This window comes from Camelus ferus, chromosome 3 (assembly GCF_009834535.1).
Source record: "Camelus ferus isolate YT-003-E chromosome 3, BCGSAC_Cfer_1.0, whole genome shotgun sequence".
Lineage (NCBI taxonomy): Eukaryota > Metazoa > Chordata > Mammalia > Artiodactyla > Camelidae > Camelus > Camelus ferus.
Window position 1 is genome coordinate 43,190,551 of NC_045698.1, and position 11,003 is coordinate 43,201,553.

Sequence of the window (11,003 nt, forward strand, 5' to 3'; positions counted from 1 at the left end):
CCATAGGTCACCTCATCCACTCCAACCCGCTGGGTGACCTTACCCACTTTTGTTTACCTATACAGTTATCTATACACTGAAGCAGTTCTCCGCCAAATCTGGATCTCCAACACAGATTTTGTTGCTAAATCATACAGCCAGATACAGGCATACCTCAGAGGTATTATGGGTTGGTTCCAGACCACTGCAATAAAGAGAATATCACAATAAAGTGAGTCATGTTAATTTTTTGGTTTTTCAGTATATATAAAAGTCATGTTTATACCATACTGTAGTCTGTTGAGTGTGCAAGAGCATTGTGTCTAAGAAAACAATGTACATACCTTAGTTTTAAAATAATACTTTTGGAAAAATGGTGCCAGCAGGCTTGCTTGACACAGAATTGCTATAAACCTTCAATTAAAAAACAACAACAAAACAAAACGCAGTGTCTGTGAAGCGCAATAAAGCAAAGCATAATAAAAGAAGATTTGCCTGTATTCAGCTTCCTACTGTGCACCTCTATTTGGATTCCTTCTAAGCATTTTTTAAAATTTAATTTTATTGAGTTATATAGTCAGTTTACAATGTTGTGTCAATTTCCAGTGTAGAGCACAATTTTTCGGTCATAAACTTACATATATTCACTGTCACATTCTTTTTCACCGTGAGCTACCACAAGATCTTGTATATATTTCCTTGTGCTATACAGTATAATCTTGTTTGTCTATTCTACATAAGCATGTCAGTATCTACAAATTTCGAACTCCCAGTCTGTCCGTTTCCACCCCTTCTCCCTTGGCAACCACAAGTTTGTATTCTGTCTATGAGTCTGTTTCTGTTTTATATTTATGTTTTTGTTTTTGTTTTTGTTTTAGATTCCACATATGAATGATTTCATGTGGTATTTTTGTTTCTCTTCTGGCTTACTTCACTTAGAATGACATTCTCCAGGAACATCCATGTCGCTGCAAATGGTGTTATGTTGTCAGTTTTTATGGCTGAATAGTATTCCATTATGTATTTTTTATCCAGTCATCTGTTGATGGACATTTAGGCTGTTTCCATGTCTTGGCTACTGTAAATAGTGCTGCTATGAACATTGGGGTGCAGGTGTCTTTTTGAAGTAGGGTTCCTTCTGGATATATGCCCAGGAGCGGGATTCCTGGGTCATATGGTAAGTCTATTCCCAGTCTTTGGACGAATCTCCATACTGTTTCCCACAGTGGCTGCACCAAACTGCATTCCCACCAGCAGTTAGGAGGGTTCCCTTTTCTCCACAGCCTCTCCAGCATTTGACATTTGTGGACTTTTGAATGATGGCCATTATGACTGGTGTGAGGTGATACCTCATTGTAGCTTTGATTTGCCTTTCTCTGATAATTAGTGATATTGAGCATTTTTTCATGTGCCTATTGATCATGTATGTCTTCACTGGAGAATTGCTTGTTTAGGTCTTCTGCCTATTTTTGGATTGAGTTCTTTGTTTTTTTCTTATTAAGTCATATGAGCTTCAGCTTGTATATACTGGAGATAAAGCCTTTGTCACTTTCATCTTTTACAAAAATGTTCTCCCATTCCGTAGGTTGTCATTTTGTCTTGCTTATGGTTTCCTTTGCTGTGCAGAAGCTTGTAAGTTTCATTAGGTCCCATTTGTTTATTCTTGCTTTTATTTCTATTGCTTGGGTAAACTGCCCTAGGAGAACATTGCTGAGATGTATGTGAGATAATGTTTTGCCTATGTTTTCTTCTAGAAGGTTTATTGTATCTTGTCTTATATTTAAGCCTTTGATCCATTTTGAGTTTATTTTTGTGTATGATGTGAGGGAGTGTTCTAGCTTCACTGATTTACATGCTGTTGTCCACTTTTCCCAACACCATTTGCTGAAGACACTGTCTTTATTCCATTGTATATCTTGCCTCCTTTGTCGAAGATTAGCTGACCAAAAGTTTGTGGGTTCACTTCTGGGCTCTCTATTCTGTTCCATTGGTCCATATGTCTGTTTTTGTACCAATACCATGCTGTCTTGATTACTGTAGCTCTATAGTATTGTCTGAAATCTGGGAGGGTTATTTCTCCAGCCTCTTTCTTTTTCTTCAGTAATACTTTGGCAATTCTGGGTCTTTTGTGATTCCATATAAATTTGATTATGATTTGTTCTAGTTCTGTGAAGTATGTCCTGGGTAATTTGATAGGGATTGTATTCAATCTGTAGATTGCCTTGGGCATTGTGACCATTTTAACAATATTGATTCTTCCAATCCAGGAGCATGGGATATCTTTCCATTTTTTAAAGTCTTCTTTAATTTCCTTAATCAATGTTTTGTAGTTCTTAATGTATAAAGTCTTTCACCTCCTTGGTTAGATTTATTCCTAGGTATTTTATTACTTTGGGTGCTATTTTAAAAGGGACTGTTTCTTTACTTTCTTTTCGTGTTGATTCATTGTTAGTGTAAAAAAAATGCAACTGATTTTGGTACGTTAATCTTGTATCCTGCTAACCTTGCTGAATTCTTCAATTAGTTCTAGTAGTTTTTTGTGTAGACCTTTTAGGGTTTTCTATATATAGTATCATGTGATCTGCATATAGTGACACTTTTACCTTTTCTTTTCCAGTTTGGATCCCTTTTATTTCTTTCTCTTGCCTGATTGCTGTGGCTCAGACTTCCAAGACTATGTTGAATAGGAGTGGTGAGAGTGGACAGCCTTGTCTTGTCCCAGCTTTTAGTGGGAAGCTTTTGAGTTTTTCACCATTGAGTACTATGCTGGCTGTAGGTTTGTCATATATAGCTTTTATTATGTTGAGATATGTTCCCTCTGTACCCACTTTGGTGAAAGTTTTATCATAAATGGGTGTTGAATTTTACCAAATGCTTTTTCTGCCTCTGTTGAGATGATCATGTGGGTTTTGTCCTTTCTCTTGTTGATGTGATGTATTACACTGATTGATTTGTGTATGTTGAACCACCCTTGTGTCCCTGGGATGAACCCCACTTGATCATGGTGTATAACCTTTTTTATGTGCTGTTGGATTCTATTTACTAATATTTTGGTAAGGATTTTTGCATCTAAGTTCATCGTGATACTGGTCTGTAATTGTATTTTTTGGTCATGTCTTTGCCTGGTTTTGGTATCAGGGTGATGGTGGCTTCATAGAACGAGTTTGGGAGTATTCTCTCCTTTTCAATCTTCTGAAAGAGTTTGAGAAGGACCGGTATGAGTTCTTCTTTGTGTGTTTGGTAGAATTCCCCAGTGAAGCCATCCGGTCCTGGACTTTTATTTGTAGGGAAGTTTTTTATTGCTAATTAGATTTCATTTCTAGTCATCAGTTTGTTCAAGTGTTCAGTTTCTTCTTGATTCAGTCTTGGTGGACTGTATGTTTCCAGAAACTTTTCCATTTCTTCTAGGTTGTCCATTTTGTTTCCTATAGTTGCTCATAGTATTCTCGTATGATATTTTGTATTTCTGTGGTATTGGCTGTAATTTCTGCATTTTCCTTTCTTATTTTGCTTATTTGTGCTTTCTCTTTTCTCTTCTTCATGAGCTTGGCCAGAGGTTTGTCAGTTTTGTTTACTCTTTCAAAATCCAGCTTTGGTTGATTGATTTCTTTAATCTTTATTTTATTTATTTCCTCCCTGATCTTTATTATTTCCTTCCTTCTGCTGACTTTTGGGAGGTTTTGCTCTTTTTTCTAATTCTTTTAGCTGGTGGGTTAGATTGTTTATTTGAGATTGTTCTTTTCTGGGGAAGGCCTGTATCACTATAAACTTCCCTCTTAGTACTGCCTTTGCTGTGTCCCATAAATTTTGTGTGGTTGTGTTTTCATTTTCATTTGTCTCAAGGTATTTTTTAATTTCAACTTTGATTTCATCATTGACCCCCCTGTTTTTTAGTAGCATGTTGTTTAATCTCCATGTTTCCCTTTTTTTCCCCTTTGTTTCTCTGTAGTTGATTTCTAGTTTCATAGCATTGTGGTCAGTAAAGATGCTTGAGATAATTTCTATCTTCTTAAAACTCTTGAGGCTTCCTTTGTGCCCAAGTACATGATCAATCCTAGAAACTGTTCCATGTGCACTTGAAAAGAATGTATATCCTATTTTGGGGAGGTGTAATGCTCTGAAAATATCCACCAAATCTAATTTTTCTATTGTATCATTTAATTTCTCTGTTGTCTTACTTATTTTCTGTCTGGAAGATCTGTCTAGTGATGTTAATGCGGTGTTAAAGTCTCCAACAAGGATTGTATTCCCATCAATTTCTCCCTTTATCTCTGTTAGTAACTGTTTAATACACTTAGGTGCTCCTATATTGGGTGCATATATATTAATGAGTGTAATATCTTCATCTTGTATTACTCCTTTAATCATTATAAAATGTCCTTCTTTATCTTTCTTTATGGCCTTTGTTTTAAAGTGTGTTTTGTCTGAAATCAGTACTGCTACACCTGTTTTTTTGGCTTTTCCATTTGCATGGAATATCCTTTTCCATCCTTTCACTCTCAATCTATGTGTGTCTTTCTCCCTAAAGTGGGTCTCTTGTATGCAGCAAATTGAAGGTTCTTGCTTTATTATCCAGCCTGCCACTCTGTCTTTTGACTGGAGCATTTAGTCCATTAACATTTACAGTAATTAATGATAGATGTGTGTTTATTGCCATTTTGAGCTTATTTTTGTAGTTAATTTGGTATTTCCTCTTTGCTACTTTCTCTCTCCTTCTATTTTAAAAGATAGTATTACCAGATAGACTATCCTAGGTTGTAGCTTTTTCTCATTCAGGACTTTGAATATATCTTTTTTATTATTACTATTGAAGTATAGTCAGTTACAATGTATCAGTTTCTGGTGTATAGCATAATGTCCCAGTCTTGTATGTATGTGTATATGTGTGTGTGTGTGTGTGTGTGTGTGTGTGTATACACACACATATTCTTTTTTATTAAAGGTTACTGCAAGATATTGAATTTAGTTCCATGTGCTATACATAAGAAATTTATTTTTTATGTTTGTATATATAGTGGTTAACTTTTGCAAATCTCAAACTCCCAAATTTATTCCTTCCCATCCCCTTTCCCCTGAAAACCGTAAGATTGTTTACAATGTCTGCAAGTCTGTCTGTTTTGTAGATGAGTTCATTAGTGTCCTCTTTTTTCCTTTTCTTAGATTCCACGTATGAGTGATATCATATGGTATTTTTCTTTCTCTTTCTGGCTTCACTTAAAATGATTATCTCCATATCCATCCACATTGCTGCAAATGGCATTATTTTATTATTTTTTATGGCACAGTAGTATTCCATTGCATAAATGTACCACAACTTCTTTATCCAGTCATCTGTCGATGGACATTTAGGTTGCTACCATATCTTAGCTATTGTATATAATGCTGCTGTGAACATTGGGGTGCATGTATCTTTTTGAATTAGAGTTCCCTCCAGATATATGTCCAGGAGTGGGATTGCTGGATCATATGGTAAGTCTATTTTTAGTTTTTTGAGGAATCTCCATACTGTTTTCCATATGGCTGCACCAAACTACATTCCCACCAGCAAGGTAGGAGGGTTCCCTTTTCTCCACACCCTCTCCAGCATTTATTGTTTGTAGACTTTTTAATGATGGCCAAGGACTTTGAATATATCTTGCAACTCCCTTCTGGCCAGCAGTGTCTGTGTAGAGAAATCAGCTGAAAGCCTTATTGGGGTTCCCTTATAACTAACCCTTTGTTTTTCTCTTGCTGCCTTTAGAATCATTTCTTTATCTTTAACTTTGGCCATCTTAATTATATGTCCTGGTGTTTGGTTTCTTCTTGTTTGGGACCCTCTGTGTTCCCCTGTACTTGTATATCTGTTTCCTTCTTTACGTTTGGGAAGTTTTCAGACATAATTTCTTGAAATTCCTTTTCAATCTGCTAAATTTTCTCTTCTTCTATGAACCCCTATTATGCATAGGTTGGTATGCTTTTTATTATTCCATGGGTCTCTTATATTGCTTTCACTGGTTTTTACTTGCTTTTCTGTCTGATGTTCTGATTGGGTGACTTCTGTTATCCTGTCTTCTAAGTCGATTATTCATTCCTCTGCATTGTCTAGTCTGCTTTTGACTGCCTTTAGCTTGGCTCTTATCTCTGCCATTGAGTTTTCTGTTTTTATTTGGTTCCTTTTTAAGGTATTCTGCATCTCTATTCATAGTCTCTCTTATTTCCTTCAGTGCTTTTATCACCCCCTTTTTCATATCATGGACCATGATTGTTGTATTATATGGTATTTTAGTTTTGTAAGAAAGTGGCAAACTCTTCCAGAGTAGCTGTACCATTTTGTATTCCCACTAGCAATGAATGAGAGTTCCTGATGCTCTGCATCCTCACCAGCATTTGGTGTTGTCATGTTTTGGATCTGGGGCATTCTAATAGGTGTGGAGTGGTATCTCATTGTTGCTTTAATTTGCAATGCCCTAATTACCTGTGATGTTGATCATCTCTTCACATTCTATTTGCTATCTGTATATCTACTTTGATGAGTAGTGATGAGTGGGGTTTTGCCCACTTTTTAATTAGGCTGTTCCTTTTCTTATTGTTGTTTTTAGAGTTCTCTGTGTATTTTGAATAAAAGTCCTCTATCAGACATGTCTTCTGCAAATACTTTCTCCCAATTGGTAGCTTGTCTTCTGATTCTCTTGACATTCATTGTTTTACACAGGGCAGAAGTTTTTGTTTTGTTTTGTTTTGGGTTTTGGTTTTTTTTTTTTTTTTTTTTTTAATGAAGTCCAGCTTATTCATTATTTTGTTTGTAGATCACACCTTTTAAGTTGTATATAAAAAGTCACCACCACATCCAAGGTCATGGAGGTTTTCTCCTAGGAGTTTTATACTTTTGCATTTTACATGTAGGTCCATGATCAATTTTGATTTAATTTTTATGAAGGGTATGTGTGTGTGGATTCATGTTTTTTGCTTAAGGAATATTTATATTTTCACAGACTTTTTGTTTTGGCATGTCTTCAGAGTTACTTTAAAGTGAAATCTCTTCATTCCTTTTAAAACCACTTATTAAGTATATTTTTACCCAATTATCAGTTTTTCAGGTTAATTAGTAAAATTATACAAAATAACTGACAATCAAAATCACTTATACTTGACTTTAAAGAAATTACACATTCTTTATATGCTTTTTTACTTTTGCTGTTCTACCAGTAGTAGGAGATTAAGGTGGTTCTCGATCCCACTAATTCATTCTTGAAACGGATATTTGCATGTGCTATATTTCAGGCACCCTGTCATCTTTTATGCCAGCTTCTCTTATTCAGCTCTCATCAGAGCTTCAAGACTCATAGGTTAGGGACCAACTGTGGTGGATTTATTTCTTGCAATTCCATTAGATAATTAGCATTATTTTCATTCTATAAATGAGGAAACTGAGGGTCAAAAAATTATTTGTTCAATATCACACAGTAATATATGGTGAAGCTGTCAATCACACTTCAGGGCCCATGCTACTTCTAGAACATGAGCTTCTAAGAACACGAGCTTCTACCAACAGTGGCTTCAACATGAAGTAATAATTAGTAGGATAAGAAAAAAAAATCAACTTGACTTTCAGAGACTTTTGATTTCTAAATAATACTTTCTGTCTTCTGGTGCTGGTTACAGTGTGTATCACCCATTCTCATGTTTGGAATACATTCCACATTCCTTTAAAGAAATGTACCATCATGGAGGCTCTCTGTAATCCCACATATTGAATTATCTCCTAATTGCACAATGGGCTGTTAAATCACACTGCCTGATTCAAATCCCTTCTCTGACAATGACTGCTGAATGACCTGAGCAACCAGCCTCTCTTGAAGCCTCCATTTCTTCACCTGTAAAATGGAGATAACAACATCTACCTCAGAGTTATTATTAGAATTAAATGAGATAATTCATGTAAAGTAGTCAACACAGTGCCTCACTCTTAGGAGATGCTCAGGAATTATTAGGTGAGAGAGAGGGAGGAGGGTACATGGTACTGGGGTAGTACTGGTAAAGTCTAACAAATTACTTAAGCAGCACAAGCAAAATGTTAGTTATATAGTTCTCTCATAATAACATCAAAGAAAATATAGTATATAAAGAAAAGGCAAATGTTTACTTTAGTTATGTTATCTGTGACCTAGAAGGAATGAAGATACATTCATTAAATTTGCTAATAGTTGCTTGATGGTTCTATTTTAAATTCTGTTGAGAAAAGTATAGTAAAGCAGATTCTTTAGCTGAATCCAGATTATAAAATGCTGAGGCTGGCAGAGTTTAGCTAATGTAAATTTAGCATTTTAGAGAAAGAGAAGGGGAGTAGAGAAGATTAACTTTTTATGCTGGGAATATACAGTCATAGATTGTGCACCTTCTTCAGAAATTTTTTTTTTTTTTTTTAGCTGACAGCATTTTGAAACAGAGAAAATTGTGTAGGCATAAGCAGTTTATTTCTCTTGAAAAGAAAGTTTAAGGAGCAAGCAAAGGTCCTTGGGATTAGCACAATGTAGTCAAAAAAAAACCAAAAAGTCATTTCACAATGGTAGTTACAGATATCTACCAAGCCAGTACAAAATGAAAGAATGAAAGTTGCCATCATATGCCAGTAATCAAGAAATTCTCAACAAGCATTCTGATACTTTAACCATACCTTAAGTTTAATAATGCATAAACCAGGATAGAAGAACCCTAGTAATAAGATTCCAGGCAAAACTGAATGAAAGAAGATGCATAAATTGTACATAGTTTTGTTTGTATTTCTTTAAACACAGTTTATACATTTTTTATAGAGTTATTAGATGTAATTAATGTTAGTTGTCATACTGATTTTTTTTCAAATAACCTAATTTGTGTTTATAATACATGTTATATATATATATATAAAACATTGAACAGGGAAAGAAAAGATCACTTTATTCTCATATCCCACAGATAATCATTGATGCTTTTGTCTGTCCTCATATACACTTTTCCCAAGAATGGAAAAATTCATACAGCTTTTCATTATCAGCCTTCATCAGTGAATAATCCAGGAGTTAAATATTTTATAAACTCACTATTATTTCCTTAGGCTAATGGATTTAAAACTGCTGAGCCAGGTATGCTTTTTTTTTTTTTCAAATTGAGGTATAATTTATAGATCAGAAAATGCAGTTCTTTTCTGTTCACCTTGATAAGTTTTGATAATTGTATATACACCCATGTAAACACCACCAAAACAAGATACAGAATACTTATATCACCCCGGGAAGTTCCCTCATGCCTCTTTCCAGCCTATCCCCTCCCCAAACCACTCTGATTTGTCAACTCAGGTATGCCTCTTATGACATTTTTGCCAAAGTGCATGCCAGAAAGTTGAATCATTTATACCTGTACCAGCAATGTATGAAGTTGCTGGATTCTCCTTATTCTAAGAATTATGTATGTATGTGTTACAGTATATCCCAAATAACACATATTAATCTTTGTCAGCTTCTACTTTGCATTATTTGTTATTTCTTTGTTTACTAGTAAAGTTAAACTTTCTAAATATATTAATTTTTGGCTATTTACATTTATTGTTTTAGTGATGGTGGTTAATTGTATAGTCTAATATGATTATATATTCCTTATTGCTATACAAAAGCTATTAAATATTAAGGATACTATTTGTTTTAAATATTTTTACAATTCATTTATGGAAGTTTTTGGTTTTTTTATTTCAACGTAGAGTTTTGTTTTTTTAACTGAAGTACAGTCAATTACAATCTCTGGTGTACAGCACAATGTCCCAGTCATATACATATGCATATACCTACATATATTCATTTTCATATTTTTTTTCCATTAAAGGCTATTACAAGATAATGAACATAGTTCCCTGTGCTATACAAAAGAAACTTTTTAAAAATCTGTTTCTATATATAGTGGCTAACATCTGTAAATCTCAAACTCCCAAATTTATCCCCTCCCACCCCCTCTCCCCAGTAACCATAAGTGTTTACTAAGCCTGTGAGTCTGTTTCTGTTTGTAGAGTTCACAGTGTCTTTTTTTTTTTTTTTTTTTTTTAGATTCCACATATGAGTGATAGCATATGGTATTTTTCTTTCTCTTTCTGGCTTACTTCACTCAGAGTGATGATCTCTAGGTCCATCCATGTTGCAGCAAATGGCATTATTTTATTCTTTTTTATGGCAGAATAGTATTCCATTTTATAAATATATGACAACTTCTTTATCCAGTCATCTGTTGATGAACATTTAGGTTGGTTCCATGTCTTGGCTATTGTATATTATAGTGCTGCTATGGACATTGGGGTGCATGTATCTTTTTGCTTTAGAGTTCCTTCCAGAAATATACCCAGAAGTGGGATTGTTGGATCATATGGTAAGTCTATTTTTAGTTTTTTGAGGAATCTCCATACTGTTTTCCATAATGGCTGCACCAAACTACATTCCACCAACAGTGTAGGAGGGTTTCCTTTCCTCCACATCCTCTCTAGCATTTATCATTCATGGACTTTTGAATGATGGTCATGCTAACTGGTATGAGGTAATACGTCATTGTAGTTTTGATTTGCATTTCTCTGATAATTAGTGATATTGAGCATTTTGTCATATGTCTATTGGCTTTCCATATGTCTTCATTAGAGAAATGCTTCTTTAGGTCTTCTAACCATTTTTGGCTTGGGTTGTTTGTTTTTTTATCATTAAGTTGTATAAGCTGTTTATATATTCTGGAAATTATGCCTTTGTCAGTCACATCATTTGCAAATATTTTCTCCCTTCCATAGGTTGTAGTTTTGTTTTGCTTATGGTTTCCTTTGCTGTGCAAAAGCTTATGAGTTTAATTGGGTCTTATTTTATTTTTGCTCTTATTTTCATTTACTGGGTAGACTGCTCTAGAAGAACATTGCTAAGATTTATGTCAGAGAATGTTTTGCCTATGTTTTCTTCTAGATTTATTGTGTCTTGTCTTATATTTAAGTCTTTAAGCCATTTCGAGATAATTTTTTTTGTATGGAGTGAGGGAATGTTCTAACT

The 11,003-nt window shown here is 34.6% G+C and overlaps 1 protein-coding gene across 2 annotated transcripts in view; it reads left to right on the plus strand.

Moving 5' to 3' along the window:
* CWC27 (CWC27 spliceosome associated cyclophilin) overlaps nt 1-11,003 on the plus strand; it is a 202,776-nt gene that overhangs the window by 171,515 nt on the left and 20,258 nt on the right. The gene's annotated exons all lie outside the window — the stretch shown is intronic.